The 16748-nt window shown below is 41.5% G+C and overlaps 1 protein-coding gene across 3 annotated transcripts in view; it reads left to right on the top strand.

Annotated features, from left to right (window-relative positions):
* RBPMS (RNA binding protein, mRNA processing factor) overlaps positions 1–16748 on the top strand; it is a 296410-nt gene that overhangs the window by 250656 nt on the left and 29006 nt on the right. The window lies entirely within an intron of this gene.

Genomic DNA, 16748 nt, shown 5'->3' with positions numbered 1-16748 from the left:
TAGTTTGATTCCCACATACCAAACATGCATGCATGAGTTGACCACGCAGCAGAATGGACCCGATCAGTCCTTGGGTGCCAGATTACTGATAATCATCACAAGTGTCTATTAGACACCTGGCAATCGCGGTGTTCAATTGACCTGATAAGGGAAAAACACTAAATTTTATTGCTAAACTTATTTTCATATACAAGGGGAAGTGTATGGCCCATTACTGTGCCATTATATTTTTTTAAACCCCTTAGCGGTATGATTCTTCCCAGATTTTAGCTTTTAAAAGCAATTCAATGTTTTCTCTGAAAATAATCAGACCGCAGTTTAGGCAGCCAGAGAGTAACACTCGAGTGTAAGTAACAAGAGTATTCCCCCCTAATTTAGGTAGCCAGAGAGCCAGTAACCCAAACTGTGCCCCCATTAGGTATAGCCAGAAAGTGCCCCCTCCCCCAGTATAGTTAGCCAGAGAGGTCTCCATAGTTTAGGTAGGTAGAGAGTGCCCCCCCTTTTATAGGTAACCAGGAAGTGCCTCCACAATTTAGGTAGCTAGAAAGTGCCCCCTCCCCATTATAGGTAGCCAGAGAGGTCCCCTTAGTGCAGATGGCCATAAACTGCTCCCCTACTTTCTCAGTATAAGTACTTTAAGAGTGTCCCCTCATTCAGTATAGGTTCGCCAGAGGCCTTCCCATCCACTATGCTGATTGTGTGGCAGAGCCTTTAGATCCCTCACATGCATCTGGTCACATGCTGCAAATTTTCCTTCTGTCCTCTGGGGGATGCTCTATCTCTATGCAGAGATCGCCCTCTGTCGTCATGTGAGCTGCTGCAGCTGAATTCAGTGGAGGTGAGTGGTAGAGCTCCACTGTGCACTCTGCACCTGGCCCTGCTAGCATTCTTCAGTGTAGCTCTCGGTGTTACTGCTAATTGTGGGGAAAAGTAACCCCGAGCTACATTCGGGATCACCTCCAAGGGAGTTAAAGAGCAGTCCTATGAAAACTTCCTGTTACAAGTGATTGGATCATGTTCATATTTGTGTTTAATTAGATAGACTGCACACCAATGGTGTCCTTAGTTCTAGCACCGGCCTCAAACTCCCAGCTGTGTTGCCCTGATCTTTCCATCATACTTAAATAGACACTGAAGCGAAAAAAAATATATGATATAATGAATTGGTTGTGTACTATGCATAATTACTAGAAGATTAGCAGCAAAGAAAATATTCTCATATTTTTATTTTCAGGTATATAGTGTTTTTTTAACATTGCATCATTCTATAATTTGTGCAGATTACACAACATTCAGCATTCAAAATGATTCGTTCAGAGCAGTCTGTGAACTAATGACCTCTCCTCTGGCAGAGAAAAAGACATTTGTTTACTAACAGTTGAGATAATAAAAGTCAGAAGACAGCCCTCGACTTTGAAAGTCGGAGAGCTTAATTGCTTTTTTGCATAGAGATAACAACTGGTGTTTCTCAACTCTTCCTGTACTGGAAACAATTAGACTGATGTATCTGATCTTAATGTTTTATTTCTTAGCTGTGCTACACATACAAATCATAATATCATAATTTTGTTTGCGCTCCAGTGTCTCTTTAATAGTCTCACTTTGGGATCTCTTATGTGCATCCATGCAGGACAGCCTAGAGTAATGTGGCATGATCTTTTTTAGCCACACCGCTACTAGGCTCTCATATGTTATTTGCTCACACTCACACACTGCATTACTATGCCACTTTTTGCAGCAGCACACCACACAAATACCCCATCCTATAGCTGGGCATACACTATACAATTTTGCTTTCAATTGTAATTGCATTTGTTATTACAGTCGATATGATCAACCGACTAAAAACCTTGTGGCTTATTGTTTCGATCTTAAATACGATCATAAATGCTTAAATCCACTTAAATTTATGATCGATTAGACGCTTTTGTCTGATCAAATGTCTAATTGGGACAAAAAATGTTTTACAGGGTATGGCACCTTTAGTGTCTAGATTTTCTCTGGATCTTCTGGGATCTTGGCAACAACCCTGCTGCACATTGTTGTCACCAAGATTTTAAAGAAAACCTGAACTGAAAATTAAAAGTCAAAATAAACATACACAAGTCATACTTACCTTCCATGTAGTCTACTTCTCAATATCTTTCTCCTTTCCCACGTCCTGTTTGTCCACTGTGATCAAGGAAAAAGCTTTCTGGTCAGCACACTGTTAAACTGTAACATTGCCCACTTGAGCCATAGGGAAACATAGACATTACTTGGCACATCAGTAGTCCTCACAGCTATAACTGGCAGCAAATGATAAATAACTGACAGCAACTGATATACTTCAGTTCTGACAAAATGTTGTCAGAACTGGAAGGGATCATTGTCAGAAGAAAATGGTGAGCCACTGAGAGGAACTGATGGCAAGGTAACTATGTAATGTTCATTTGAAGTTACCTAGTGTTTATTTTCAAATATTTTTACTCAGTACAGGTTCCCTTTAAGCAATGCTTAAAGAGAACCCGAGGTGTTTTAAAAGACTGCTATCTGCATACAGAGGCTGGATCTGCCTATTCAGCCCAGCCTCTGTTGCTATCCCAAACCACACTAAGGTCCCCCTGCACTCTGCAATCCCTTATAAATCACAGCCATGCTGTGAGGCTCTGTTTACATCTGTAGTGTCAGTCTTAGCTGCTCCCCCGCCTCCTGCATAGCTCCGGTCCCTGCCCCTGTCTCTTCCCTCCAATCAGCAGGGAGGGATGGGATGCAGGCGGGGACTGGAGTTCTGCAGGAGGCGGGGAGAGCAGCAGACTGACACTATAGAGATAAACACAGCCAGCTCTGACAAGCTGTTTGTCAGCAGCGTGGCTGTGATTTATGAGGGATTGCAGAGTGCAGGGGGACCTTAGGAGAGTTTGGGATAGCAACAGAGGCTGGGCTGTATAGGCAGATCCAGCCTCTGTATGCAGATAATATTCTTCAAACCCACCTCGGGTTCTCTTTAAAGAAAACCTGAACTGAAAATTAAAAGTCAAAATAAGCATACACAAGTCATCCTTACCTTCCATGTAGTCTACTCCTCAGTGTCTTTCTCCTGTCCCGCGTCCTGTTTGTTTACTGTGTTCAAGGGAATTTTCCGTCCTCCATTTTGAAAATGGCCATTACCCATAACAGCTTTCTGGCCAGCACACAGTTAAACTGTAACATCGCCCACTTGAGCCACAGGGAAGCATGGACATTACCTGGTACGTCAGTTTTCCTCTCAGCTATAACTGACAGCAACTGATATTTTACTGACAGCAACTGATATATTTCAGTTCTGATAAAATGTTGTCAGAACTGGAAGGGATCATTGTCAGAAGAAAATGGTGAGCTTCTGAGAGGAACTGATGGCAAGGTAACTATGTAATGTTCATTTGAAGTTACCTCATGTGTTTATTTTAAATATTTTTACTCAGTACAGGTTCTCTTTAACAGTATGATATTGCATCAATTATGTATGTGGTATTTTTTAATTTATTTAATTTAAATACATAATTCAGTTTATCACCAGTTAACATTTTAGTAAACCTGGATCATCTCTCTGAGGGAAGTTTCATGTATTTTCTGTCAGAGAGAAGCAGCAAGGACTTTTTGGACTGGGAATATTTTAATTGTTTACAGTGTTTGTGAGGGGGAAAGGCTGATTTCCTGTGCTATGTGATGATTTATATTGCAATATCTATTTTTGTGGCAGACATTATGTATTCAGATGACTGTTGTTGTCTGAATAACGTACAGCAATAAATAACGAGGGTGTGCAGTGTTTTGTGCATTAGTATGCAGTGGCATAATCACAAGAGATTTTGTTGTAGTTATGTGAGATTTACTACAGTCAAGGCAGTAAACCTCATGTCACATTGGCAGAACCAGGAAGATACATCACAGAGCAGAAAGAGAGAAGCAGCCCTACACACCAGAGTTTTGTGACATAACAGATGCTGGATTTCTGCATTTCAGCATGTAATAGAGATAACAACAGGTCTCCTGGGACTGGGAACCAGACATTGGGCCTTACTCAGTAAATAGCAGTAATATTGTCATGCACAGGTAATGTAGCAACTTCACTGATACGCCAACTAGGTGACATGTGTTGCACAATTATTGCAACCCACATTATCTAGATAACGCTACTTGCCCTAATTGTACAACACATGCTACATAGTTGGTGTAACAAACTGTAGGCAGTAAATGGCAATTTTACTGTCATTTAGTGAATATGGTCCATTGTGTTGCACTTGTACAGTAAACTCTTTTAAATTGACATTTTTTTTTTTACTGCTTCCTACTTACTCCAAAGGTGGGCTTTTAAATTATTTGTTGGTCATAAGTAAAACTTCTAAGGAAAGCCAATGGCTATATTGACGTTTGAACCCTTAATTCAGATCAGCTACACTGAAATAGGATGATGACTGGAACAGGGCCTTTCTTAGGGTACATGATTACTTGTGTAAAATTTACATATAGCACCATGCCCCCATTTGGACCAAACTAGCTGCCGTCCACTTGTCCGGTATATGAGTACTAGTAATAATTTTGTTATGTCTGCCGGTATTTGTGATCACATGACTTCCTGTGCAGACTTGTCAGAAAATTGAATTTAATTACATTTCTGGCCAATTTGCTTGTCACTTATCCACCTGGTCAGCAGATTGGTAAGCTGTTCATGTATGGCTTTTACTGGTCACTATAACAATAAGCCTACATAACTGTACTAGGTATTCACACAAGAGATATTTCTTCGATTAAAGCAAACCTGTGACCTTTCTTTCTTTCAACTTAGGGCTAGTTACCCCTCAGGGCTAGTTCACACTCGGCGCTTGGAGCACCGTTAGCCCGCAATCGCGTTCGGCTCCTTCAATAGAACGGGAATCACAGAGCGATCACCCTAAAACGCAGCATGCAGCGCGTTTGCGATTAATCAAAATCACAAATGCTGCAGTGTGAATGTATCCATAGGAATACATTAGTAGCAGCTCTTTGCTGATCGCCTGAATCTTCAAGTGTGAACCAGCCCTAAATTGAAAGAAAGAAAGAAAGAAAGAACTTAATATGAGGGCTGCCATTGCAAGTTTAGCCAGCAGAGCTATGGTTGATACTGAATCTTTGTCATTAGAAATGGTCTATGAGATACTAATCATTTTGAGTTGATGGGTTTTTTTTTTTTTACATTTTTGCAGTTTGGATCCAATCAGTTGTAGCAGCTAATGATTTTGATTGGTCCAATTTTAAGCTGAATACATATGCATAACATTAAAACAAAACATGCATCAACTCACACTATTAACATCTCATTGACTATCTGTATCAGTAATGTCTGAATGTACTGAGGGAGAGGATAAAACAGTGGCATAGCTGAGGAGCTTGGGCCCCCAGTGTAAGTTTTACATGGGGCCCCATGCACTCTATTGATATTAAGTCCCAAAACCTACCAAGGACAATTTTAGTGTCAGAGAGATGTAATCAGATTAGGGAAATGGTTAGTTAAGGATTATTACTATTCAATGCACATAACGCACGTATAAAGTTGTATATTACTAGCAAAGCACCAATTAAAAGCTAATTAGATGGATTAAGGAGGGCCCTTAAGCTCGGGTACAAAATCAGACACTTACGTAAAGAGAGGGATGCCTCAGGATCCTATTGAGCCATCCCTCGGTGGTCTGATGTCCTCCGTTGCTGAAGGCATTATCGCTAATCCTGTCGGGGCCACATGGCTCCTCTTCTGCATTCATGACCACGCAGGAGATGCTCAAGCATGCCCGTGCATGCGCAGTAAGTGCTACTGGACATGCGTGGGCTCGAGCTTCTAATACACGGCCATGAATGCGGAAGAGGAGTCGCGCCGCCACAATGTGGAGGGGGACCGCACTCAGCAACAGGGGGACTGCAGACCACCGAGGAAAGCCTCAATAGGATGCTGAGGTTTACCTCTCATCAGCTTCAGCTCGGGTTCGTTTTAATAGGCCCCTTTGGTCCAGGGTCCCCGGTGTGGTCACAACCTCTGCATCCCCTATTGCTACGCTACCGGCAACCACATAAGAGGATTGCCTCATCCAACCACAAGGCTACACACTTACTTAATATTCTACAGGTTGTCAGCAAATCCATCATTTTAGAGGCAACACTAATTTAAAAAAGACAGTGTAAATGTTATTTAGAACATGTGAAGTGACTTGATGTTTGAAGTCTGTTGTTAGGAGAGTGACTTCATAGTCTACAAAGAGATGACTTCATTTTGCTAAATCTTATCTCTAGTTAAACAGACTCCAGTGAGTAATGTAACAGTATTTTTTCTCATAACAAGTTTTAAAAAGAAATGTCAGAGTAAGAAGGAGATATGATCTGCTTTGGTGTTGTGCCATTACAGAGTCTGTGGGCTTTCCTCTCTCTTACCTCTTTACTCCTGAGCTTAGAGCAGTGAATGGGATCCCATGTTTGTATGGAAAATAAATATCTTCAGGGGCAAACCCAGGATTTTCAAGGGGGGGATTCTTGAAAGGTCTCCCTCAGCCACGCACCATACAGTATAATAATATGGTAGGACATCATGCTGAGTACACATAATGCAATTTCCCATCCAACTGACAGGATCTGACAGTTATTTCCTAAATGTCCGATCTACTCCCGATCGACAATGGGATCGATCAGGAGCAGTTTGGAGACAGATAATAATGAGGACAGCCGACATTGGTGATGATGAAGGGGAAAGTGAAGCTCTCACACAGCAGGGCACGGGACTGTGCTCATACCTGACTCTGTTGAGTTCCCCAGAGCTGCCGCATGCCCTGTTTCGGACCTTGGTCCTTAATCATAGCTAAATTGCAATGACACAGGGTTACCTTATATACCCTCCTCCTGTGGAGGGGGTGGTCCCTCCAACCAGAGACACTCCCCTATCCCCACAAACAGGAAGGGATATTCACAATCGAAGTTATGTCATAAATATCATAAGTTGTAAACACTCATTACTGCATATATGCATGAGGAAACCTTATCCAATATGACAGGTAATGTCTGGTATACCCACAATCTGCCTAGTATAGAAAATTAGAATTAAAAAGCAAAAAATAATAAAAAAGATAATAAAATCAAATACTAACGGTACAACAGAGCAGCAGAGCAATGAGAGAGCTCAACATTAAGTGATCAAAGCCAAATCCCAGCAAGAATTCAAACCTATGGGGAGTCTAGTACCCAGCCTGAAGATCCAGAGAGCCTGACGGCTCATGAGTCGTTTGGATAAGTCTGGAAAGGGTTTTTCCAGCACAAAGGGGGAGAGACTTATCCAAACGACTCATGAGCTGTGAAGCTCTTTGGATCTTTAGGCTGGGTACTAGACTCCCCACAGGTTTGAATTCTTGCTAGGATTTGGCTTTGATCACTTAATGTTGGGCTCTCTCATTGCTCTGTTGCTCTTTTATTATCTTCTTTTATTATTTTTTGCTTTTTAATTCTAATTTTCTATACTAGGCAGATTGTGGGTATACCAGACATTACCTGTCATATTGGATAAGGTTTCCTCATGCATTTATGCAGTAATGAGTGTTTACAACTTATGATATTTATGACATAACTTGGATTGTGAATATCCCTTCCTGTTTGTGGGGATAGGGCAGTGTCTCTGGTTGGAGGGACCGCCCCCTCCACAGGAGGAGGGTATATAAGGTAACCCTGTGTCATTGCAATTTAGCTATGATTAAGGACCAAGGTCCGAAACATGTCAGCTGGTGATGTGTGAATTTACTTGTATACGCCCATAATAAAGGATCTCGATCTTAAGGACATTGTGCGGGCATCTTTTCGTCTCTATGTAGTTTATGTACTAACCTGTGGATGTAATCTTCAGTATGTGGGAAGGATATCTTAGCCACTGAAGAAAAGAATATACCAACATACTGTATGTATAACATAAGAAAAGGGTATAGCTGGCACAGTGTCAGCTCATTTTTTTAAATTAGAACCAATAAAATGACAGCATTTATTAAGAAATGTTAATTCACTTGTGACACAGTTGAAAAATACGTTAAAGCCAAGCGTAGGGACTATAGAGGACGCAGTGAATGTTAATATGTCATTACACCAGTACTGTTTGAGGCTTCCACTAATCCTGCAGAAGCTCTGGTCATAATTTGTTTTATTTGTAAGGCCCCGTTCACACTGCACAGGTTCCCATCCGCGTTTCGGGAATGCGTGCAGGAGGCCGACACGCACGACATCAGACAGTGCATAGATTGCACTGTCTGATGTTCACACTGCATGCGTTCCCGGACCAGTGCGGTCCGGGAATGCATGCTGCACGCATTTTTTGCAAAAACAAGCGGCTGAACCATTCACTTCAGTGAATGGGAATGGCCACACAACGCATACAAATGCGGATGGCGGGTGCATTCGTATGCATTGCGTTCCGAACGCACGGCCGTCCGCGCTTGCTAATGTGAACGTGGCCTAAAGCTTGCCAATTCTGGTCTGCTGATATCAAGCTAAAATTAACAGGTGTATGTTATAATACTGTAGTGTTCTCTCCAGAACATTATTGGATCCTTGTGGGGTGAAGTTAAATAGGTCAAAAAGAAAAAGTAGGAGTGACCAATAGTGGCAAGATATTTAGTGTGCCAAACTTAAAGAGGAACATTGCCAAAAGATAGTAGTAGGGGAAAAAAAGAAATCAAGACATTTCAAAGGGAAAAGTTAAGAAATAGAAGACAGATCAAGAAATGATTGATACTTGCTGTGTAATTCGTTCATGTTGTTTAATCCACTGTGAGCATGCAGGTCATCATCTTTACTGCTGGCAGGCAGTGGTAAAAAAAAAAGGACGACACAAACTTCCCTTTTCTATAAACACACCCAATAACAGTGTATGTCTAAACTTTCCAGTACGCTTGTATTGTAATTCAGTCCCAACACCCCATATCTCTCCAGCTTTATAGTCACTCCTCACTCCACACACCAAAATGCGTTCCAGCATTGTCAAGGTTTGTGCCCAAGCTTTGTGGTGACCGTCTCTGAGTACTGACAGATTGGGAGGCTGTATGGTGAGAGCTGGGCTCCCAGGAAAATCAGCTGGGTGTGGTGCCCAGTAAAAAGGTGCTGTGGAGAATATTGTACATTGAGTACTTATAAAGGGATTTGCAAAGAAGTAGAATACAATACAATAACATTTATAAAGCGCTTTTCTCTCATTGGACTCAAAGCTCATAAATATGTCTCAGATAGATACAGGGTTGCAAGCTGGACTGTGTTACAGAGGAAATTGTCAGGTGTTCATAAATTCCAGACTAAAAACAAGGAACACCAAGAGCCCCAATAGTGTAATATGTACTGGTAAATGGTTACTAGATAGAGTAAATATTAATACTCACAAACCAGGGTTACCATTAGGCAACCACTGTAAAGGCAGGTGGGGAGATTTTCCTGACCCCACTCAGGAATAAGAAGTCGCTCTCTGTAGATGAGAAAAAAGGGGGTTCAACCCTCCACCCAGGGTGGACTCAATATTATGCAGGAGAACAGAGGCGCCAAAAGGATAAAAGGAAGCTAAATGAGCTTAAAAACCAAATTCTTGGTAAACAGAGGAGGTAGTGGTGGACTTACCTCCTCCAAGTAGACACACAACGACTGTAGTAAAGACAGTCAATATATTTTATTTATGAACTCCAAATATGCAACGCGTTTCGCAGGTTTGATCCCGCTTCATCAGGCAATAACAACGGAGCAATAGCATATGTGGTCAGTAGAAGAGCCAGGCACCTCTACTGACCACATATGCTATTGCTCCGTTGTTATTGCCTGATGAAGCGGGATCAAACCTGCGAAACGCGTTGCATATTTGGAGTTCATAAATAAAATATATTGACTGTCTTTACTACAGTCGTTGTGTGTCTACTTGGAGGAGGTAAGTCCACCACTACCTCCTCTGTTTACCAAGAATTTGGTTTTTAAGCTCATTTAGCTTCCTTTTATCCTTTTGGTGCCTCTGTTCTGCTGCATAATAAATGCCAGACTAAACAGGCTGCTTTTCAGTTTGGACTCAAATGCTTCCAGGGATGGAGATGTCCTGATTGGGTGTGTCAGGGAGTTCCAAAGTGTAGGAGCAGCATGACAAAAGGCTCTGTCTCCAATGATTTGAGGTGGACCTTGGGGTTGACCAAGGCTTTTTTATTTAACATTGTGTGTGTGTGTGTGTGTGTGTGTGGGGGGGGGGGGGGTGATGCAGTTGCAACAAATCCCTAAAGTATCCAGGGCGCAGTTTGTGCAAGGATTTGAATGTCGATAAGCCAATCTTAAACAGAATTCTCCATTTTGGCAGTGGAGGGAGCAAAGGGTTGGTGTTATGTGCCAATTGTGGGGTTGGCTTGTCAACAGCCTTGCAGCGGCATTCTCTACTAATTGCAGGAAGTGCCTGATAGTTGCACAGTCCATTTCATATATACAGTATATCTTTCTGATAAAAGTCCCATGTCAACTATGCAAGTTCATGCCTGTTGGTTTAAATTGCGCTCTTAGTAGGTGGTTTCAGAAATGTTGTTCAAAAGAGCTATGGAAAAAGAAAAAAGTTTTGTAATGAAAACATCAGAAGTGTCTTTTTCTACTTTCAGCAAAGCCATTAAATGAATTCATTAGGTAAAAAGAGTTTTGCAGTCTTTGCATCGTGTCACTAATTACCATCAAAATATAGGCAGAGGAATTTGAGACCGTTTGCTAACCCAAAACATATTTGACAAGTGGTTGACTACAAAGATAAAACATCCCTTTTCCTGTGATGGACCGATAAATATTTGCTTTAATTTCTATTGGTTATTATCTGCGAGGCATGTTCTCCTTGCATTCCTCATTCCCTCCCTATTCACCCATGACAGCTAAAGTGTCTCTGAAACAAAAACATGCTTTTGTGGCTCATGTGTGTTTCTGTACGTTCCCTTGAATCACGTTATGCCTTTGAGCCCCAGGGTCACACATCGAAAACAAATAAAGCACAAATTAATCTTGCCTTTGTCAATTTATTTTTATCTGTATGACACTGAAAAATGTCTAAAGACAGAGAAAAATACAACTGAGGAAAAAAAACCCTTTATTTGCAACACAATTTTTGGAATCAGAGACGATCATGGCGGAATAGTTTAGAGAAGAGTTATATTGTTTACCGGCAGCTTGACTTAAAGGTTGTTTGCTTGTCACGTGAAAGAGCTATAAGAGCTGGTAGCCATGTACCTAAATGTAGTCTCTCAGCAACAAGGAAAGGATTGGTTGATTCATTTGATAAACTATCCTGTTTCAGTCCTGTCAGTGTTCACAGTGGCGTAGCAATAGGGGTTGCAGAGGTTGCGACCGCATCGGGGCCCTTGGGCCAAAGGAGCCCTTGAGGAGCCCTCCCTCAATTGCAGGTTTTGGTGCACAGTATCAATTGTTATGCAAAGAGTGCTTAGGGGGCCCCAGTGTAAAACTTGCACCTGGGCCCAGAGCTCCTTAGCTACGCCACTAAGTGTTCAAGTTGTTTTTGTAGTAGAAATTGTGTTATTGATATACTCACTTTAGGGTGGGAAGAAAAATGATTCTATTAGGTAAAACAGTAATTTGTAAAAGAAGATGTAGATAGACTGATTTTTTACAAAATAAATTAATAATTGCATTTTCCAGGCCAAAATGTTTCAGGTCGCATTCACAGTTATGGTTGCATGTTATAAAGTCTTGTAACGCTGCTTACTGCACTGCAATGCTAATCCTGTGGGCCGTGCACAGTGCGACCTTAAAGTTGCGTTAAAGAATGCTGCGTTGTGGTAACTCACTGCTTGCAGTGCATTGTCTCTTAATGCAAACACATTGCGACTTTAATGTTGCATTAAAATGCAACGTCCCACTGTGAATACAGCCTCAGTTTTTTGTTTTTGTTTTTTAAATAATGGGGAAGTTAAAGCCCTAGTTCTTGCACCCAGATCCAGCTACAATAATGCTCCTGGGCATAGATAATCTGAGGGCCCACTGACATTAAACTCATTGGCAATTCTTGAAACTGTGACTGGTGCCAAGCTTCTGTGACTTTTTGTTGCTATGGGATATGATTACCTTGTTAGCCTGGAATGCCAGAAAGTACCCTCCTAATACTGCTAGTCAGCATTTAGTGCCAGCCTTAGTCTTTGGACTGTTCTCTTTAGCTGGCCCATTCTAGATATTTTGCCTTACTGGTCACTGGAACAGGAAGTTGGAAAACATCTCCCCAAAAGGAACACAGACAGGTAAAATAATCTGACAGAGGTTGTAATCTTCTCCAGTCTATCCAGAGCTAAAATGAATGATGTTAAACGTCAATATAAAAATACCCAAAAATGTGTCTTCTCATATTTAATGTAGCACCCAGCTACAAGCGCGGGTCTAATGATGCCATCTAAAAGGTATATTGTAACAACATAAGGTGTCTTCAGCGATGTAGCAGCACTATTGCATTGTTTGCTGTAGTGCATGCAGGTTCACTTTAAAGTGAAGTCCTGAAAATAACATCAGAGCACAATGGCTGCAGAAATGTCAATGACACGACAGATGAAATACGATATGTACAACTAATATTGTACTGGAGAGCATCATTCTTATCAGAAATGCAACTGGGCATCATCAGTGTATCACTTTAAAACATGTTTTTGTTATTGGCTCACGTTTTACAAGGTGAAGTTGGGGAGTTATTGGACCTTTAGCAGACATGTGGAGAAAATTAGGCATTGCCTTCACATTTTAAAGTGAAAGGGTTAAATCCTTGTTTTTTTGCTTTTTGTAATCCTTGCTTTTCTTAATCCCTTAATACATTACAGAAGAGAGTAAGCAGTATAGGAGCGACACATACAAGTGATGTCATTGCTATGAAATGAGTGGGTGGCATATCTTCCACTGTTACATCATTCCCATTAGTTTGAATATCTCACTTACAATACACTGCTGCATAACTTTCACCGGGACTCTTTACTTGGAAAACCCTGAAATATAAAAATCCTTATTCCCTGCATGCATCAGCCAGGTATACAGTGGTTTGCAAAAGTATTCGGCCCCCTTGAAGTTTTCCACATTTTGTCATATTACTGCCACAAAGATGAATCAATTTTATTGGAATTCCACATGAAAGACCAATACAGAGTGGTGTACACGTGAGAAGTGGAACGAAGATCATACATGATTCCAAACATTTTTTACAAATAAATAACTGCCAAGTGGGGTGTGCGTAATTATTCAGCCCCCTTTGGTCTGAGTGCAGTCAGTTCCCCATAGACATGGCCTGATGAGTGCTAATGACTAAATAGAGTGCACCTGTGTGCAATCTAATGTCAGTACAAATACAGCTGCTCTGTGACGGCCTCAGAGGTTGTCTAAGAGAATATTGGGAGCAACAACACCATGAAGTCCAAAGAACACACCAGACAGGTCAGGGATAAAGTTATTGAGAAATTTAAAGCAGGCTTAGGCTACAAAAAGATTTCCAAAGCCTTGAACATCCCACCGAGCACTGTTCAAGCGATCATTCAGAAATTGAAGGAGTATGGCACAACTGCAAACCTACCAAGACAAGGCCGTCCACCTAAACTCACAGGCCGAACAAGGAGACCGCTGATCAGAAATGCAGTCAAGAGGCCCATGGTGACTCTGGACGAGCTGCAGAGATCTACTGCTCAGGTGGGGGAATCTGTCCATAGGACAACTATAAGTCGTGCACTGCACAAAGTTGGCCTTTATGGAAGAGTGGCAAGAAGAGAGCCATTGTTAACAGAAAAGCATAAGAAGTCCCATTTGCAGTTTGCCACAAGCCATGTGGAGCACATAGAAAACATGTGGAAGAAGGTGCTCTGGTCAGATGAGACCAAAATGGAACTTTTTGGCCAAAATGCAAAACACTACGTGTGGTGGAAAACTAACACTGCATATCACTCAGAACACACTATCCCCACTTTCAAATATGGTGGTGGCAGCATCATGCTCTGGGGGTGCTTCTCTTCAGGAGGGACAGGGAAGCTGGTCAGAGTTGATGGGAAGATGGATGGAGCCAAATACAGGGCAATCTTGGAAGAAAACCTCTTGGAGTCTGCAAAAGACTTGAGACTGGGGCGGAGGTTCGCCTTCCAGCAGGACAACGACCCTAAACATAAAGCCAGGGCAACAATGGAATGATTTTAAACAAAACATATCCATGTGTTAGAATGGCCCAGTCAAAGTCCAGATCTAAATCCAATCAAGAATATGTTTGCAAGATCTGAAAACTGCTGTTCACAAACGCTGTCCATCTAATCTGAATGAGCTGGAGCTGTTTTGCAAAAAAGAATGGGCAAGGATTTCAGTCTCTAGGCGTGCAAAGCTGGTAGAGACATACCCTTAAAGACTGGCAGCTGTAATTGCAGCAAAAGGTGGTTCTACAAAGTATTGACTCAGGGGGCTTAATAATTAAGCACACCCCACTTTGCAGTTATTTTTTTTTTTTTAAATGTTTGGAATCATGTATGATTTTCGTTCCACTTCTCATGTGTACACCACTTTGTATTGGTGTTTCACATGGAATTCCAATAAAATTGATTCATGTCTGTGGCAGTAATATGACAAAATGTGGAAAACTTCAAGGGGGCCAAATACCTTTGCATACCACTGTAAATCTCCTTTTATTTAACCTGGAAGTGAAAGTATTATAAAGCAGTCAGTGAACACCGGTTGTACTTATTCCAAAAGCAATTTCAACAACTGATGTCAATCTTCTGTACTATCTAAAATTGTATCCTACAAAGAAAATATGCAGCTTTCACACCACATGACCTGATACTCAAACCTAAATGCACAAGTTAGAACTTGAATGAGAAGATGAAAAAGCAAAGAGGAAAACCTGAGTAAAAAGAAAACAATCTGTGAAATATGAAAAACACACACATACTCTGGTTCCTTGACTGCGGAGTTCACTTGATGACAGGTGAATGCTAGTTTGTGCTTTCCCTTCTGTCTCTATATACGTGACATGAGGTCAGCCACACTAAGTAGGTGTGAGAACTTGTGTGAGGTGCATTAGCTGGGATATACTGGATGAGAAGAGGAACTTCACTGTTAAATGAAACCTAGACCGAACAGGGAAAAAAAGTTTCACTTACTTGGGGCTTCTACCAGCAGGGGTGCAGTTGCCCTGTGCCTGCGTCATCATTCACCGATCCTCCAGTCCCCCGCAGAGGGTAAGTTTCGTTGTTCCATGACTGGCCAGTTGTGGAAATATGAAATGATGGCTATTGTGCTTGCAAGGCCCTGGCCATGCGTGTCCTCGATCAAGCTCCTGTCGCCTGGAGTGTCCTGTGCATGTGCAGAACAAGATTTCCATGTACTACACGTGTGGGAGAATGGAGGATCGGTGAGTGACGGCACGGTTGCAGGGGGCTGGTAGAAGCCCCAAGTAAGTGAAACTCTTTTTTTCACGTTTGGTTTAGGTTCACTTTAAGAAGTATCTACAGTTTCCATTTATAATTGCGGTAATTATACAAATGCTTCATTGAAATACTCTAAGGCTATTCACAGTGGGACGTTGCGTTTTAATGTGACTTTAAGTGTCTGCGTTAAGAGGTAACGCTCTGCAAGCAGTGAGTTACCACAACGCAACAATTTTTCTTTATGCGACTTTAGCGTTGTAGTGCGGTAAGCTGCGTTATAAGACTTTATAACATGGGACCATAACGTCCCACTGTGAATGTGACCTTATAAATGGAAAATAATGACATTTTACAATATCATTTTTCCTAAGCAGATGTAGCAGTCTAGATGTGGTCTGTAGAGGGGCAGGAAGTAAGGACAGCTTCATCACCTTTGTGCGTGATTTGTGGTTATACAATAGACCCCGCCTTCCTTTTATACTCAGAAGCTGTTGAATATGGCAGGGTTTTGAATTTTAAAATTAATCCAGTACAGTGGAGTCTTCAGTTTAGGAGCATAATTAGTGGTGGCTGGATAGTGTAATGGTGAAGGGCTCTGCCTCTGACACAGGAGACCTGGGTTTGACTCTCGGCTCTTCCTGTTCAGTAAGCCAGCACCTATTCAGTGAGGAGACCTTGGGCTAGACTCCCTAACACTGCTACTGCCTATAGATTGTCCACTAGTGGCTGCAGCTCTGGTGTTTTGAGTCCGCCAGGAGAAAAGCGCTATATAAATGTTATTTGTCTTGTCTTGTCTAGTTCCGGAGACATGCTTGTAATCTAAAGCACTCAAAGCGAATTTCCCCATGAGGATTAATGGCAACTCAGATGATTCGTTTCACAACCCAAAAACATTTTTAAATAAAGATTTTATACAAAATTGTACTGTATAAAGTGAAAATGTAAGAAAGACATTTTCTGCATGCAGATTCGCATAACCAATACAAATCAATGGGCCTGTTTCCACTGGCAAAAAAATCTGCATACTGGGCTGTGCAGAAAAAATCTGCACAGCAGAGCCATCATAATTCGCACACCGCAAGCATAGTGTGCGATTTGCATGTAATGTAATTAATAGGAAATTTGCATGCGTTTTCGACATGCCAATTTTCCATGCGCATTTGCGTACATATTCGCGTAAATTTAATGTAAAAGCACACAGGCACTGACTTGGTTAAATTCGCATACTTAAAAAATACGCAAAATTGTGTGCGTTTTCTTTTGGTTTCTTATGTCTGTACGGGTGCGAGCTGCTTACCAGAACTGCCTTGAAATCCTTTGTCCACACAACAGCATAATAACCTTTAAACA

Source organism: Hyperolius riggenbachi, chromosome 1, assembly GCF_040937935.1.
Source record: "Hyperolius riggenbachi isolate aHypRig1 chromosome 1, aHypRig1.pri, whole genome shotgun sequence".
Classification (NCBI taxonomy): Eukaryota; Metazoa; Chordata; class Amphibia; order Anura; family Hyperoliidae; genus Hyperolius; species Hyperolius riggenbachi.
Note: the sequence above shows the minus strand (reverse complement) of the source record. Positions and strands in the feature narration are given on the sequence as shown.